The sequence below is a fragment of the Dryobates pubescens genome, chromosome 3 (genome assembly GCF_014839835.1).
Source record: "Dryobates pubescens isolate bDryPub1 chromosome 3, bDryPub1.pri, whole genome shotgun sequence".
NCBI classification, from domain to species: Eukaryota; Metazoa; Chordata; class Aves; order Piciformes; family Picidae; genus Dryobates; species Dryobates pubescens.
This window is the reverse complement of record NC_071614.1, coordinates 8,548,139-8,566,199: the sequence shown is the minus strand read 5'-3', so window position 1 is coordinate 8,566,199 and position 18,061 is coordinate 8,548,139.

Genomic DNA, 18,061 nt, shown 5'->3' with positions numbered 1-18,061 from the left:
TAGGCTGAACAACCCCAAATCTCTCAGCTTGTCTTCATAAGAGAGGTGCTCCAGCCCTCAGATTATCTTTGTGACCTCTTGTGGACCTTCTGTAACATTTGGAAGATCAATGCAGTGATGACTTGCAGAATCTTGTCAAGACTACAAGTGAGATCCATGGCACACCAAATCCTAAGACTGGCTCTAATTTTTGTGTGGAGGAACACTAAGTGATGCTATACACATCACTGGTCTCTACATAACTAAAAGTAAGTGCCATGCCTGCAGCTCAGCAGATTAAGATGAAATTAATACTTAGACTGTTAGGTGCACTTTTGTAAGGCTTTAAATGCTACTGTGATGAGCATGGAAAAAAACCCCAGTGGAATAATATCTTCTATATATTAAGGCATTTGTGGAAGAATATCAAAATGGAATTTCAGAAGATAGGTGTGTCATGGTTAATTGAATCTCCAGCAGCAGGATACTGCAGAAGCAGCAGCATGACTCACACATAGTTGTGGCAGACAGCTAGGCCAAAGTACCTGCCCTGAAAAGAATGCTTAAACCACCCTCCATCTTCTTTAAATACTATTTTCTTCAGTAAAAAGATTACTGCACAGTAAGTAGATTACTTCTTGGAATAAGGCAAAGTGTTGCAATTTACTTGTTGGTGTAGGAAAAGGAAATTCCAAAAAGAAATTGCATTGCTGTCTGCTGTGTTTCATCCTGCAATGGAATTCACACAGAAAAGTTCTTAAACAACTATAGCTTACTCTGGAAGAAGATGGTATTTCCAAAAACCTCATTCCTGTTTTCAAGCTAGCCATCCAAAAACGACTTTTTTTTTATGGATCAGCAAACATGAAACCAAAACCAGCTGCAGAACCAGCAACCTCTTCAAAGCTGCAATAGTCAGTGCCCTCTTCAACACATCTATCGGGGAAGAGGAGGCTCAGGGGAGACCTTATTGCTGTCTACAACTACCTGAAGGGAGGTTGTAGACAGGTGGGGGTTGGTCTCTTCTCCCAGGCAGCCAGCACCAGAACAAGAGGACACAGTCTCAAGCTGTGCCAGGGGAGGTTCAGGCTAGGTATTAGGAAGAGGTTCTTCACAGAGAGAGTGATTTGCCATTGGAATGTGCTGCCCAGGGAGGTGGCGGAGTCGCTGTCCCTGGAGGTGTTTAGGAAGAGACTGGATGAGGCACTTAGTGATTGGATAGGGCTGGGTGATAGGTTGGACTGGATGATCTTGGAGGTCTCTTCCAACCTGGTTGATTCTATGATTCTATGACTTGTTCCAAAAGGTCACATATTTCATCAAGTCTAGCAAGTGCTGCTGTGGGAGGTACCTGCATGAAACTGAACTAGCATGCCCCAGACTGCATTGGCATCATTGTGGATGATCACAGAATCATAGAATGCTTTGGGTTGGAAGGGACCTTAAAGATCATCTAGTTTCCACCCCCTGCCATGGGCAGGGACACTTTCCACTAGCCCAGGTTGCTTAAGGCCTCATACAATGTGGCCTGAATCTTTAAAAATCTTACACAGCCTGTGCATTTTCTTGGAACTGTCACTGGATTTAGCAGCTTGGGTTTTACTGATAGCACTTCATTATTTAGGGCAGCAGCATTTGGGGGCAAATACCAGTTATTTATATATCAATTATTTATCAATGTGTATCTATTATATTGATATAAAGTGATAACTGGTAATTCTTCTTGCAAGGCCAAGAAGGAGTTAAAAGGCCTTGAGTTAAAAAGCTCAGGGTGAGAAGCACAAGAACAAGCCTGACAGTTCCAAGAAAATGCACAGCCTGTGTAAGAATTTTAAAGGTTAGGATTTTTAAAGATTAAGATAAAGCTTAATTATGACTAAAGATCAAATCAAGCTGTGTCAGGGCCATCTAGACTTGTATTTAGCAAGGGAAGTTAGTGTCCTTCAGCGTGGCACACGAATGCATAAAACTCACACCAATGAATGCTGAGAACCAGAGGCTGGACTTGATGATCACAGTATCACAGTATAACCAAGGTTGGAAGAGACCCCAAGGATCATCAAGTCCAACCTGTCCCAACAGATCTCATGACTAGACCATGGCACCAAGTGCCACGTCCAATCTCCCCTTGAACACCTCCAGGGACGGCGACTCCACCACCTCCCTGGACAGCCCATTCCAATGACGAACGACTCGCTCAGTGAAGAACTTTTTCCTCACCTCGAGTCTAAACCTCCCCTGGCACAGCTTGAGACTGTGTCCCCTTGTTCTGGTGCTGGTTGCCTGGGAGAAGAGACCAACCCCTTCCTGTCTACAACCACCTTTCAGGTAGTTGTAGAGGGCAATGAGGTCACCCCTGATCCTTCTCTTCTCCAGGCTAAACAACCCCAGCTCCCTCAGCCTCTCCTCACAGGGCTTGTGCTCAAGGCCTCTCCCCAGCCTTGTTGCCCTTCTCTGGACATGTTCAAGTGTTAATGCCCTTCTTAAACTGAGGGGCCCAGAACTGGACACAGTACTCAAGGTGTGGCCTAACCAATGCAGAGTACAGGGGCACAATGACCTCTTTGAGGTCTTTTCCAACCTTATTGATTCTATAATGTATTTAAGTTTGGGGTCCTGTGACCTAACCTCATTACAACAGGTATAATCCCATTAGTAGATTAAATCCCAGACTGAAAGTATTTTGAGAATGTTTGGGATTTTTTGGATAGCACAACTTTGGACATGAAACTTCTTTTTTAATAACTGCAGCCTCTTGAGCTCTACCTTCAAACCCAAGTTTGTAAGTGTGTTGCAGTTGCTACAATAAGAGTATTACCCAGCAATAAGGGCTGTGAACCTACTTTCTTTCACAGATGGAATGAAAAGAATGAAACCTAAGGCAAAGCCTTGTGTTCCTTGCTTCCAGCATTCCTCCCCTGTGTTTCCTAGGCTGTGATAGTTTGCAAAATCTTTCTCTTTTATCTTCCACTAAGTTAATAGATAACAACTAGGTTCATATTTCACTCATATGTAAGTTTTCTAGCTGATATTGCCTTCTTGGGGGGAATTGTTTGTTTGGAGTAAATCCAGATTAATTCCTTATGAAAAGCTTCAATTACTACTTTGGGAAAGATTACCTCCACGAAAAGAAAGGCAACTGTTTCTAATGCTAATCTCAAATCTATAGATCACAAGCCCTGTTCTAGAGCTAGCCAGGGCAGCATACAGGGAGGGAAAGAGGGAGGAAAGCTGTTAGCTTTCAGGAAGAGGCTCACCCTAGAATCTCATTTTAACCCTGCAGGTAACCCAAAATAAAGTAATTTCTCTCAGTAACAGTTAAAACAGTTAAAATTCGGGGGGGGGGGGGGGGGGGGGGGGGGGGGAGGGAATAAAAGTGTTTTCAAAAGGGGAATTGTTCCTGGAATGTTTATATTAAATATCAGAAAGAAAGTTTCTCCCATTAAAATAATTTACCAAAATCACTAGGAGCAGAGGACTGACATTTCAGGGTATCCCATGATCAGATAAACCACTGTCACACCAGCAAACCCCTTGACTGAGGATGCCTCTCTCATTTTCCCCCACAGATCAGAGCCACAGAACCCCTGTTCCAGTGCAGCCTTTTAGTGAGAGAGACCTGTGCAATTAGATAGAGGGGATAATCCCATCAGTAACTTTAGGCTTTTCCCACATAATCAACCAAGAGAAAGAAGCACCTAATCTACATTTTACAGACCCTGCTGTTGGCAGAAGGAGCCCCAGTTAACCAGGCTGTGTCACCATGTGTTCACCACGTTATCAGAGGTACAAGAGATATCCAGAATCACAAATAATCAGTCAGCACTGTGGGAAAATGTTTGTTGTCTTAACCAGCTCTGTCATGTGTCTTAGAAAGAGTGAATCTGATAAGGATTGTCTTGAGATAAGGCAATTTTTAATTTTTTTCTGTCATGCATGCAACTATTTGTTATGCCACAACCTGGAGGAGAGAGCATCTTGCATTAAATCATATATAGATTCCTTCAAAATAGTGTGTGCATAGTTGCTTGAAATCCATAGAGCAAAGAGAATGTGCCAGTAAAAAAAAAATGTTTTGACCCCTGTGGAAATGCAGTATGAAGAGAGGCTGATAAAGAATCATAGAATCAATAAGGTTGGAAAAGACCTCAGAGATCATCAAGTCCAACCTGTCACCCAAGACCTCATGAAAGAGCAGATTTGCTATCTGGTTATCATGAGAGTTATTTCAGTGCAGCTTGTACGAGTGAGAAATGAATGCAAAAGGAGACATATTCACCACTAACTAACATAAAATACTATTTTTTACAGAAACCAGCATTTAAATGGCCTGAATTACTGACATGAGAATTAGTCTGAAGCCTCTGTTTGCTCCATTTGGAGTAATAGCCATTCCTTAAAACGTTTCTGGAAGAGGAGTGTGACTAAGAAGAGCAGAGTGCAGGCTAAGCTCATGCTCTTGGACTGCTTCCCTAACCTCACTTTTAAAGATGTCATGCAAGCCTTAAAAATCAGAGTACAAAACTAAATCATGCAGTTGGGCTGGTAATCGCTTCAGTGGTGAAATAAATTACTAGAAGATTTTGTGCAAGGCTCGAGGACTTTTGCTTTGCTTTGTTTTTCCTGGCTACAATCTTATCCTCAGAGAGGCAATTCCTTTGCATGTATAAATAGAAACAATCTGCTCCCACTCTTGCTGCTGCAATTAGGAAGAAAAGAAAAAGAAGGGGGGAAAAAAGCAATCAGAATTTGTTAAACAGACTTCAGAGGGAGTAGATTCTTGCATCTCAGAAGACAGATGTTTTCTGATTAAGCTTTCTGTCAGGGTCTCATTTAGAAATTGCACAAGTCACAGAGAGCTTCAGCAAGGGTTACAGTGGGTTCAATCCCACTGCTTTGCTCAGCTCTCAATACCTGCTTGATTGAGTTTGGGAGACAGTGTTTAGTTTGAACACTATCCACTGTCCTCAAAAAAAAACCACCCCACTTTGGTGTACTGAAAACCCAAATGCTAAAGTCTAAAGTTTTCCCACAGCTACTTTCCTGACTGTGCTGTGCAAAAAGGGAGTGCTAAAAAGGAACAAATGGATTTTGATTTCTACAGTTCTCCTTGTGTGGCTGATGCTGACCATAACTCTTGTTGCTTGTACTCCTACTGCAAAAACCTCCATTTATTCCTTCATACTTTAAGTAACCTTTAATTTGTTATGACAAAAATATTCTGTGTAAAGTATCTTTCCTGGCTTGAATATTTCTCATTCCAAAGGGGGAAAAATGTTTTATGCAGAAAAAAAAAAATCAGAAAGCAAAAATCCCCCAGACTCTTAATCTCTCTTGTTCCCCAAGAGGAAAACCAGCAAGACCATTTGGTCATAATTTAAGTTATCTCTAATTTGGAAGAGAAATGGTAGCTCATTCCACCATCTGTTTGCTCAGTCATGGGCATGAAAAATCTTCCCAAATGTTGCCAAATAGTAAGCCTTTGGGGAAAAATGCAGCTGATTGCTTAGAACAAGTGACATTCTAAAGCTTCTCCCCCCACCAAGGGTCTGCCAACCTCTCAGAGTTTCAAAAACTGACAATAAAAGTATGTTTGCTAAGCAGATTAAAGGTTACAACAAGTATTGCAGTGTCTGCTCGGGCAAGTGAGACATTCTGGCAGGAAAGGACACTATATATATTCTACCTGATACAACGCACACCCAGCCTTTGACATCCTAGAAACAGTTACAAATACCACTGAATGTTCCAGACACTGTAAGAATACCAAACTGGACAGGGATCTCCTTTTAAATCATATTCAGCTCTAGATCATCTAGATTCAGCCCCCCTAATCATCTGCCTGGCCCTCCTCTGGACCTTCTCTATCAGGTCCATGCCCTTCCTATGTTGAGGGTTCCAGAGCTGGATGCAGCACTCCCGATGGAGTCTTACAGAACAGAGCAGAACAGAGCAGAGCAGAGCAGAACAGAACAGAGCAGACCAGGTTGGAAGAGACCTTCAAGATCATCGTGTCCAACCTATCATCCAACACTACCTAATCAACTAAACCATGCAACCAAGCACCCTATCAAGTCTCCTCCTAAATACCTCCAATGATGGTGACTCCACCAAACAGACCAAGGAATGGGTATGAAATTATGATTCAAACTGAGATTTATTGCCACAGCACCAAATGCACATGCAATTAGATACAAGCAATCTGGAAGATATGTTTCATGATAGAAAGAGGAAGTCTTTTCAATCCTAATGCCTTCCACACAGAAATGTAAATGTTCTCTCTAGTTTACTCAGCATCCATTTTCCATGGATAACACACCCCTTTAAAAGAATTCCAAGCTTTAGTGATGATAGAGAGCAGGACTTGAGAGCATAGGAAGGCAGAGATTAGTTAACTAAGTTACCACAGCTCTTCTAGAACACTATCATCCTTCTGTTCTGCTTTTGTGTGTGTGTGCATTATATGTAGGGTAGCATGGGCATTTGATTTACTTTGGAGCTAACACTTTCTTTCTCTCCTTGTCATGAGGTTTTTCTGCAGCTACCCTTTTCATAACACCAGGTACCCTCCCTATAGTTTTGCAGGTGATTCCCTAAAGTTCCAAATCAATTCTCCCAAGGCAGGGAAAAAACATACAACTTCTGTGAAAAGCAAACAAAAGGTCACAAGAAATATTGTACAATGCAGAGACTGCACAGAGCAACCAGCTAACACTGACACAGTTACCAAACATCTCTGTGGGCTGCTAGTTCAAGTTTCTAGTCATTTCCTTTGCTTGTCCTACTTTTGCTACTAAGGTGGTTTTCAGTGTGCTTGCTGTGACATTTGTGCTTTCCCTGCTTGTTTTTTGATTGCCTTACTTTCTTTCCATGACCTCTGTTTGTCCCTTCATTTCTTGTCTCTTTTTCCTCTATTGTCGTTCCAGTAAACACAGAAGCTTGCACATAAATGTGCCAACAGATGCATTTGAAAACAAGTAGTCTTATAACATAAAATTATATATATAGTATTTGTGGTTCAGTGATGATGGAAATGCTTTCTAGCTTTAATTTCCTGAAAATCATATCTTCATTTTAGTTATTCCTGTATTCGGTGTGGCTTAGTTCAAAATCCTTAGCTGATGATTTTAGAGCTCCTTATGTTCAGCTAAGTCTAGAAAGAGTTTAAATGACCCAAATGCTCTAAGAGGCAACACTAAACTATCAAATTTCCAGGGCTGTTCTCATTATCCTGCATGCATGGGGGATTTGCAGAAAGGTGGAGATGAAATTATCCGGAAAATATGATGTCAGAGCGCTGCAAGGACCTTTGTGATATTTGTGTCCACACAGGTTTCATTGGTGGATCAGGAATTCAGTAGGAAACTTTTTGTTCAGTTGGGGTTTTTTTAAGTATTGTGTAAAAGAAACTTCTCACAGTATCACTAAGGTTGGAAGAGACCTCGAGGATCATCGAGTCCAACCTGTCACCACAGACCTCATGACTAGACCATAGCACCAAGTGCCACATCCAATCTCCTCTTGAGCACCTCCAGGGATGGTGACTCCACCACCTCCCTGGGCAGCACATTCCAATAACGAATGACTTGCTTGGTGAAGAACTTTCTCCTCACCTCGAGTCTAAACCTCCCCTGGTGCAGCTTGAGACTGTGTCCCCTTGTTCTGGTGCTGGTTGCCTGGGAGAAGAGACCAACCCCTTCCTCTTTATGTATTGATGAATTCTTCGTTGAAGTTCTGTTCACTGCACCTCCAAAAAGTATCATTTAAAAGGGTACTAGTAGAAGAGAGAAAAAGAGAAACAGAGCTGTGGGTGGCTTTTGTACAAAGGAAACTAAATGGACACTTCCATTTGGAATCTGACAGCTAGAAAAAGGAGAATAGTATGGAATGGAATGGAATGGAATGGAATGGAATGGAATGCAATGGAATGGAATGGAATGGAATGGAATGGAATGGAATGGAATGGAATGGAATGGAATGGAATGGAATGGAATTAACCAGGTTGGAAAAGACCTCAGAGATCATCAAGTCCAACCTATCATCCAACACCATCTAATCAACTGAACCATGGCACCAAGTGCCCCATCCAGGCTCTTCCTAAACACCTCCAGTGATGGTGACTCCACCACATCCCTGGACAGCACATTCCAATGGCAAATCACTCTTTCTATGAAGAACTTCTTCCCAACATCCAGCCTAAACCTCCCCTGGTGCAGCTTGAGACTGTGTCCTCTTGTTCTGGTGCTGGTTGCCTGGGAGAAGAGACCAGCCCCCACCTGGCTACAACCTCCCTTCAGGTAGTTGTAGAGAGCAATAAGGTCTCCCCTGAGCCTCCTCTTCTCCAGGCTAAGCAACCCCAGCTCCCTCAGCCTCTCCTCACAGGGCTGTGCTCCAGACCCCTCCCCAGCTTTGTTGCCCTTCTCTGGACATGTTCCACCATCTCAACATCTTTCCTAAACTGAGGAGCCCAGAACTGGACACAGGACTCAAGGTGTGGCCTAACCAATGCTGAATGACCTCCCTGCTCCTGCTGACCACACTTCCTGATACAGGCCAGAAGCTGGGGATTTTGTGTCATACAGAAGCAAATTTATCCATCCTCTTCTTTGACATAGTCCTGTCAGGGACAGCACAGTGAGTTAAACAAATCCCAACCATTATGAACACGTAAAAATTTTGCAGAACTAATAAAAGCTATGGATTTCTCTTGATTAATTTAATTACCACCCCATTATTTTATTATAGTTGTTATAATAAATTCCAGCCTTAACTCAGAAGTGCTTTTTTCTGCAGGGGGGTGGGGAGGAGGAAGGGAAGGAACCTGGATTTGTGTTCCTTATAAGGCAGCATAAAGTGCCTGTGAAGGTAAACACCAAACTGAGTTACAATTGTCACATCTTTACAGACAGTAATTGTAGGGTAATTAGGTAATCCTTGAGTGGATAGTTCAGCCTCGACTGGCTCCTTTTGCAGCCCACTAGCTTCTGACCTGTAAAATGGACATCATGGCACTGCTATAGTGCCCATGGAAATCATCAGATGGAGAAGCACATAAGCTTACATGCCTAAATCAGGGGTTGGAAAGGACCACCAGAGATCATCTAGTCCAACCTCCCTGCTAAAGAAAATTCACCTAGGATCACCCAGGATGGTGCCCAGACAGGTTTGGAATCTCTCCAGAGAAGGAGGCTCCACAACATAGAATACATAGAATAAACCAGGTTGGAAGAGACCTTCAAGATCATCGCGTCCAACCCATCAACCAATCCAACACCACCCAAACAACTAACCCACGGCACCAAGCACCCCATCAAGTCTTCTCCTGAAAACCTCCAATGATGGCGACTCCACCACCTCCCCAGGCAGCCCATTCCAATGGGTAATCACTCTTTCTGTATAGAACTTTTTCCTAACATCCAGCCTGAACCTGCCCTGGTGCAGCCTGAGACTGTGTCCTCTTGTTCTGGTACTGGCCGCCTGGGAGAAGAGACCAACATCCGTCTGTCTACAACCTCCCTTCAGGTAGTTGTAGAGAGTAATAAGGTCACCCCTGAGTCTCCTCTTCTCCAGGCTAAGCAACCCCAGCTCCCTCAGCCTCTCCTCATAGGGCTTATGTTCCAAGCCCCTCACCAACTTTGTTGCTCTTCTCTGGACTCGTTCCAGCAAGTCAACCTCTTTCCTAAACTGAGGGGCCCAGAACTGGACACAGGGCTCCAGCATCCTCAAAGTTCTTCCTATGTGTTTTATTGGGTGATGTTTACTAGCAACTTCCTTAATTATATAGTAAATGCTGAATTATTTTCTACAGATGCTGCATTTGGGGGCATTTCCTAGGCATGGCATTAGCTGTTCTGACAAGAAACCCGAAATCAGACTCAAGACTCTCAGCTGCTGTAAAGTGTCACAGTTCCAGTAAGCCCAAGATCAATCAGCCTATTCAGCACATTACAGAAGACAAACAGAAACCCACTCTTTAGCAAGAGTCAATATTTGCTGCTGCCTCATTTCATAAAACAATAAAATGTCAGTGTCTGGATGGAAGGGAATAACCTTTTACAATGAGAAGGAGGGAGAGAAACAGACCATCTTTATCAGAGAATGCTTCCCAGTGAGAAAGGGGGAAAAATTCTGCAGAGACAGAACACACATTAGGCAGAAAACAAAATAGCACAAGGGAAAAAGAAAAGGTACAGTATGGCAAAAAGAAGGTGGATTCTTTAGTGGTATCATTGTGGGGATTTCAGAGCTGGAGAGGACCTCAAAAGCTCATCCAGTCCAACCCTCCTGCCAGAGCAGGATCACCTAGAGCAGGTCACACAGGAATGCATCCAGGCAGTTCTTGAAAGTCTCCAGAAAGCAAGACTCCACAACCCCCCTGGGCAGCCTGTTCCAGTGTTCTGTCACCCTCACAGGGAAAACTTTTTCCTTGGGTTTCCTGCTGTAGTTCCTAGCAGGGATAAATAAGAGTCTTTTTCTGCAAAGCATCAGGGTAAATATGACACCCATCTTTCAATCTGTGGAAATACACTGGGTTCTTAAAATATTGCCTGAATAGTGCATAACCAGCACAAAAAAAAAAAGAAACAGGGAAAAAACCCTTTGGGTACTAGAGAGCTGAAGGAAAGAACTTAATTCCTCCAGGATGCCAGAAGCTAGACATTTAATAGTAAATAATCAATATAAACCCATCAGCCTGACTCCATTACCTTATATCATGTAAGTCAACAGGAAACACAGAGAGCAGAGACAAATATTTACTTTCATGATGATTTTCACTCAGCTTGCAGCAATGTAAATTATACCTGTGTTATTTGCCTCTTCCAGGAACAAAGTTGGGAAGTTCCACATTTCTGGCCTCAGGATTCTGTAATACTTTCAATATGCAACTCAGAACGAGATAAATAGCCTTCAGGAAATGTTTGGAGCCTTTTCTCTCTGTCTTTCTACTCACTGTAGAGCCTAGACAACTTGTTTAAACATTAGCAGTTTAATCCCATCTTCAGAATTTAGAATTTTTACAGCTCTCAGTTTTAGACTTCTCTAATAGACAAGCAGGGAATATCAGACTCTGTGGAAAGACTGAGGCAAGGATGAAAGAAAACTAAGATCAGCCAAAGTAAATTCCCAGATTCACAGACTGCATCAGGTTGGAAGGGACCTTTGAAGGTCATCTTGTCCCCTTGGAGTGGGCAGGGACATCTCCAACTAGATCAGGCTGCCTGGGGACACACTGAGTCTGATCTTGAATGCTTCCAGGGACAGGGTCTCAACCACATCCCTGGGCAACCGGATCCAGTATTTCACCACTTGTATTGGGAAGAACTTCCTTCTTATCTCCAACTAAAATCTGCCCTGCTCTAGTTCTAAACCATTGGCCCTTGTCCTGTATGTCTGTAGCTGAGAATTACTTTGTGTTGGCTGAGGTGAAGTCTAGGTCCAGTCCTATCAATGAAATAGGACCAGTCCTATCAACAAAATGAGGGCTTTCTTTCATGGCATTATGATCCCATTACCTCCACTGGCTGCTTTCAGCTGGCCTTTCTCACCTACCATTACCATGCTGCAATGCCATTTCTTAAAGAGTGTTTTATTTGCCACCTATATTTTGTTGCCTTGCAATTTAATGTTGCAGAGATCCTGTGAAAGAACATTGAATTCATGGTCATAGGTCACACTTCATAACCTCAAGACGCTCTTTAATAGACTACAAGGTGACTAAAGCGTAAAAGACACTCTAAAAAGCGCTTTATGAGAGTTATTTGAAGCAAGCACCAGTTCTTAATGACCCAACACAAAATGTCATCCAGATTCCACACATTAATGGTGCCTTGTAACCTAGGTAACTCATTTTAATTACATTCCCAAGAACAGAAATGCCAGCTTTTGAAAATTAACTACGGAGGTGTTGTCCTTAGTAATAAGCCAGCCTAAAAATTAACTAGCAAACACCCCCCCACCTTTATACTGAGAATGATGCTGATGGCCTGGGACACACCTGTAGCCAACTCCAGTCAGCTGTCCTGGCTGACCCAGAGCTGCTGATGGCCAGCAGCCCATGGCTGGCCTGGGATTGTGTCCCAGCAAAACCAGGACAGTTATTTAAATAGAAGTTAATCAGTATTACACATCCCCTACTTTTCACCTATTTGTTATATTTGTCTGAAAGACGAGACCATTTTCTTTCTGGAAAAGCTGCTGTGTGCTTGGGCTTGCCAAGGATGAGTTCATTTCAGCTGCAAAGAGGTAATCAATTAAACTGAGAGTGGATAAGCCGTTTGGTCAGATGCGGACAGCATGGTGACAAGCTCTGGACAGGCTGGTTGGCAGGTTAAGTCTGGGGAAGCATTTGAAGTGTGGCACCGGGGCTATGGATGGAGCAAAACATTGGTGCAAGCAGCTGCAGCATATTTTCTGGACTTCTGTTGTTAAGTGAAGTTAATGGAAGGCAGTTTGAGCACAGTAGTTAACCTAAGCCCCAGCACTTCCGAAGTGTGGAACCAAATGGCTGCACCAGAGAAGACTGCAAATTGGCACAAAAGCTTTGATGGCCAAGTTAATGGACAGCACAAACACTGGAAGTGGAAGATGCAATGTGTGTTCCAGTGGCACAGAACAATTCTAGTAATTAAGAAAATCCGTCTGTGACTTTAAGGCATAGTGCCAGATGTATTAATACCTTCCTTTTCTAGAAACTTAATCTGGGCTGTTGCTTGTATGTTGTCCAAAACTTGGCTAGTAGGCACTGAAAACTTCTGATTTAGACTACCTGGGTTCCCCAGTGGTGTTGTTTTGAGTCTTGTTTGCTCTAAAAGTGGAGAGTTTGTACAGAAACAACAGTCCTCCAAAATGAACCAGCAAAGTCCTTCAGGTTCAGGTTTCCCAGTGTTGCCCCAAACAGGAGGGAGGGGGAAAACCTGTGAAGAGTTCACAACACCACTTAGGTGATAAACCTATTTCTCACTCAACTAAGCCAGCTACCCTGGTTAATGCTGTAATGAAAATGTTAACACTGACATTTCCAGCATTTCCCAAATGAGAAAGGGATCAGACAACTTTTCACTCCCCACCCCTGAAAGCTGAGAGGAGAGAAGCAATAGCAGTTCTCAGTCACGTGTGTTTGATTTGGTTACCCTCTCTGTAAATTCAGGCAGAACAATAAAATCATTCTGCCTGCTAAGGAGATTAAGCATTACTCATAAAGGACTTTGTCAGCTAGGACTTCAAAACATTTTTGTGAAGGTACTGCACATCATAAAAGATGCTGCCCTGGTTACACAACTGGGGTATTGTCAACGTTAGCTCCAGTTTAATAAGCTTGCTTGAGCATATTTCCAAAAGTGCTGAAATAGGCATAAAATTAGGCTCTGTGGGGAAAAAAAAAGTACATCCCTGCCCTTTTCTCATTTCCAAGTGTAAAGCAGCAAGAGGAACTAGGGAGACATGCTAAAAGCCACCCCCAAGTGAAGTGGATATATTTAACCTCTGCTGATTTTTGCAGAGGGAACCAGGTTTTGTTATCCCGTTTGCACAACGCTGCGCCTCGCTGCAGTTTGTACCCAGTGAGCAATTAGGCCACAGACACAACCAAGTGGAAGTCTTGCACAAGCTGACTGCTATATGAACAAGCACATGCTCCAATGTTATGAAGAGAAAAAAATCAGTTCACATCAAAGGCTAATCAACTGTAGCCTCCAAATGCAGCAGGAAATAACGACAGGTTTTTGGCTGGCGAAAGGGATAGCACAGATTTTAAGACAGTTGAACAGTTCAAGCTTTTCAAGGTAGTTATATATGGACAGCTATTTAAAACTCAGAATTGCAGTGTCTCCTGGGCATACCATTGCTGTGACCAAGTCACTGAGGAACAGTATATCCTCTAGGAACCAACCCACAATAGCAGTGAACAGGAAAAAAGATGAAGTTCGACTACAACTACCTGAAGGGGGGTTGTAGCCAGGAGGGGGTTGGTCTCTTCTCCCAGGCAACCAGCACCAGAACAAGAGGACACAGTCTCAAGCTGTGCCAGGGGAGGTTCAGGCTGGATGTTAGGAAGAAGTTCATCCCAGAAAGAGAGACTGGCCATGGGAATGTGCTGCCCAGGGAGGTGGTGGAGTCCCAATCCCTGGAGGTGTTCAAAAAAGGATTGGATGTGGTACTTGGAGCCATGGTTTAGTTGTCAGGAGGTGTCAGAGATCAGGTAATAGGTTGGACTTGATGATCTCTGAGGTCTTTTCCAACCTGGTTGATTCTATGATTCTAAATACCTGGCTGTAACAAGGAACATTCCTCAGCTGTTTGCTTTTCTATCAGAGGATAGCAGCAGTCCACTGCAGAGAAAATTTTCAATGAAAAAATCAATCCCAGCTACAGAAACTTTGTGGCTTTCTGGATTTTTCTATGTCTTTCTAGGTTTACACAGCTTGTCTTACCGTCGCAATGCAATGAAATTAGCAGGGAGCACTTCTTTTAATGCAGGCAAGAAAGAATGTAGAAAAGGTGGGCTGGTTTTTGCAGCTGCTCCTTTCCTCCACTCATCTACTTCTCCCTTGTTCTCATCCTTTTCAACCTTATATATATATATATATATATATATATATATATATATATATATATATATATATATTTTGTTGAGGAGGAAGGAGGTGGCCAAGGCTATTTTCAGAATTACTGATTCACAGCCTTTTATGCTTCCCTGTTCCCATCAGACTGAGATGAGTACTGGTTATTAGGGGAGTGCAACACCTGACACACACCACAACAATACAGTTACAGAATCACCCCAGACTACCTCAGGAATTTGCCAAAACAGAAAAAAAAACCAACAATAACCCCCACACTTACTTAGAATATTGTGGTTTCCTTTTAATGAGTTAGATTCAGAGTGTATATCAAATAAATCCTTAGCATGTTCTTTCCTTCTAGGTTCAGGGCTATTATCATTTCTATCTGAAGGGGTTAATGACTTGCAGGAGAATGGAAATGAAATCAGTTAGGTTTGCCAATAACCTCAACCAGTATGAAAGTAGCAGAAGAAGAGGCAGGAAGAGGCACTGAAGCAGAAGTTATTTCTTAGTCGGCAGTACTCATTAATTTTTTGATTCATTTTTGTTCTCAGCCAGTCAAATAGAATACATTTTATTTTTATATAGCTTCTTACTGCACAAATCTCTCTCTCTCTCTCTCTCTCTCTCTGAATTTCACTTATCCTTAATTTATAACCTCTGGGCCAGGCTCTTCTTTCACATCCATCTTGTGCCAGGGAGCTCCATTAATTTCTGTGGAATTACTCCCAATTTCAAATGAAAAAAAAAAGAATGCATCTTCCCTTCTTTCCCACTCCATTAGAGCAGGGAGTGAGCAGCAGCAGCTGTGCTCCTGCTTCTGCACTGCAGGGAAATACCTTCTGATCCTGTCTAGGTAGATAGAAGACAGCAGCAAAAGTGTTACTCAGTCCAAACAGGAATTACAGAACTATTAGAAAGAGACAGCAGTGCAAGGTGCTGCTTGTTTCAGTAATTGTACATTCCTCTTTGCCAAGGAAAGCAGGAGCACTGCATTCAGAACAGTTCATCCCACTTTCCAAAGCAGAGGGATCTAGTTTTATCTCCATTATACCCACAGCACACAACAGAATCAATACCCCTGAGCTGAAGTTTTCTCATTTGGTGCCCATCATCAGTCAAAGGCAGCACAAGAGCTGATTTCACAATCAGATTTAAGGGAAGATGCCAGCTGCCATGATTGTCTTCAAGTAGCTAGCTCATGGATCTTGATTACATCTAAATGCTGCAATCTTGCACCAAGATTGCTCTCAGTCATTACATTGCAATAAAACATGTTCAATTCCCAGTCACTGGGGACCTCACTGCTTTTCAATAAAACCAATCTGACTTCAATATCAGATGGGGAGAGCTGACCACTGCTCAAGGAGAGTGACATGCCATCCATCTGGACTTCAGTTAAGCAATCCCACAGCGTTATACCTGGACAGACTGAAGGAGGAAAGAAAAAAATATGGAGGAGAGAAGTTTAACTCCCTCTTACACATTTGCTGTGCACCCAGGCACAAGCACACTGAGAAACCCTGAATTACACTCACAGAGAACCTGTTCTTGGGCATGTCTCAAGAGCCCAAAATGAGGAAGCTCGAGCAGCAACTCAATGGAAGAGCTGCTTACAGCATAGCTGCAGTTAACTGACATGCTGAACTTGATAAAGACAGATGTTTGCTAAAGAGTTTCAGTTAGAGTATTTTTCTTTGACATGGGGACTTGCAAGTCACATAGTCCAGGGAGAACTGATAGCAGCCTTCCAGTACCTACAAGAAAGCTGGAGAGGGACTTTTTGAGAGGGCTTGTATTGACAGGGTGAGAGAGAATGGATTGAAGCTGGAAGAGGGTAGATTTAGACTGGTTCTTGCTTGGTGCCATGGTTCAGTTGATTAGATGGTGTTGGATGATGGGTTGGACGTGATGATCTTGAACATCTCTTCCAACCTGGTCTATTCTATTCTATTCTACTCTATTCTGGATATTAGAAAAAAAGTCTTTACAGTGAGGGTGGTGAGACACTGGAACAGGTTGCCCAGGGAAGCTGTGGATGCTTCCTCCCTGGAGGTGTTCAAGGCCACGTTGGATGAGGCCTCGAGCAACTTGGGCTCGTGGAGGGTGTCCTTGCCCATGGCAGGGGATTGGAACTCGGTGATCTTTAATATCCATTTCAGCTCAAGCCATTTTATGAATCTCTGAATGAATATTAATTGCTTCAAACTGCTTGAGATGCTGAACATCCTGCACAGCTTAGTGTGTGATGCCTGTTACAGGATTTGTTCTTGCTAACTTCACTGAAAGTTTTTGCCTGGCTCTCACCTGAGCAAAGCAAATGGAAATCCATGATTTAAGGCAGCTGCAGCCAGGCAGCTTGCCTGCCGGTCAAGCAGAATAGCTTTGCAGTACTGCAGCACTGTGGAACTCATCTTGTTCTCCTCTTAGAGAGATGAAAAATATGTAAATGTCTTTAATATATATGATAAGCCCAGCATATTAGCAATATTTTACTTTAGTCCAATGTTCTTGCAATAAATGTGTTCCATGCTCACTGAATAAAAATGGTCCAGGCCATTAATTTCCTTTCAGCTTATTAAAGAAAAAAATAAAGAACAGAAAAACCCTGGCAATGCAAGGAGATCCAAATATACAGCAAAACAATGTTTGACCTGAACTGCCAGGAAGTGTAGAGAGAGGAGGTTTGCCCCAGATTCTGGGTAAAGGAAATGCGTATCAAGAACTGGCTGGAGGTAACTGGGACAAACCCACCCACTCATTTGCTCTTTGTGACAGTCAAAGCCCCCTAATTTTAGCTTTGTGCACCCACACAGAGTCCAGCTGATTTCAGCAGGGCACTGCAGAGAGTAGAGACCCACCCCTTATGCCATTGCCAGACTGCCAACAGCATTTATGAACATCAACCTTCTGGATATATTCTGCTCTCTCTGGATCCCAGTAACTCAGTGATTTGTGTCTGAGAAAAACCAACCAAACCAACCAACCAAACCTACCAGCCAAACCACCAAAAAACCTCAACCAGCCAACCAAACCAACCCAACCAGCCAAACCACCCAAAAAACCCCAACCAGTCCAACCAAACCAAACAAGCCAACAAATGAACCAACCCAACCAAACCATAAACCCCAAACTAGTCAATTTAGAATAATGAAAGAAAATAGCCTGTGAGCCTCTCTTCTCTCAGTCACATTGTCCCCTGTGCAGAATCTGTTTTGACAGTGTGCATTAACCACAGTACTCTTTCCTAAAGAAGGGATGATGACTAACATAAAGGCTCAGTTTTCTCTTTGTCAGGGCACACAAGCTTAAAGGCACATTCACTTTATGGAACCATAGAATGCACTGGGTTGGACCTTTAGAAGTCATCTAAGTCCAACTCCCCCACAGTCAGCAGGGACATCTTCAGCTTGATCAGGTTGCTCTTTTCAGTGGTGCCTGGTGACAGATCAGGGGGCAATGGGTTCAAAGTAGAGCACAGGAAGTTTCACTTGAGCTTAAGGAGAAACTTCTTTACTTTG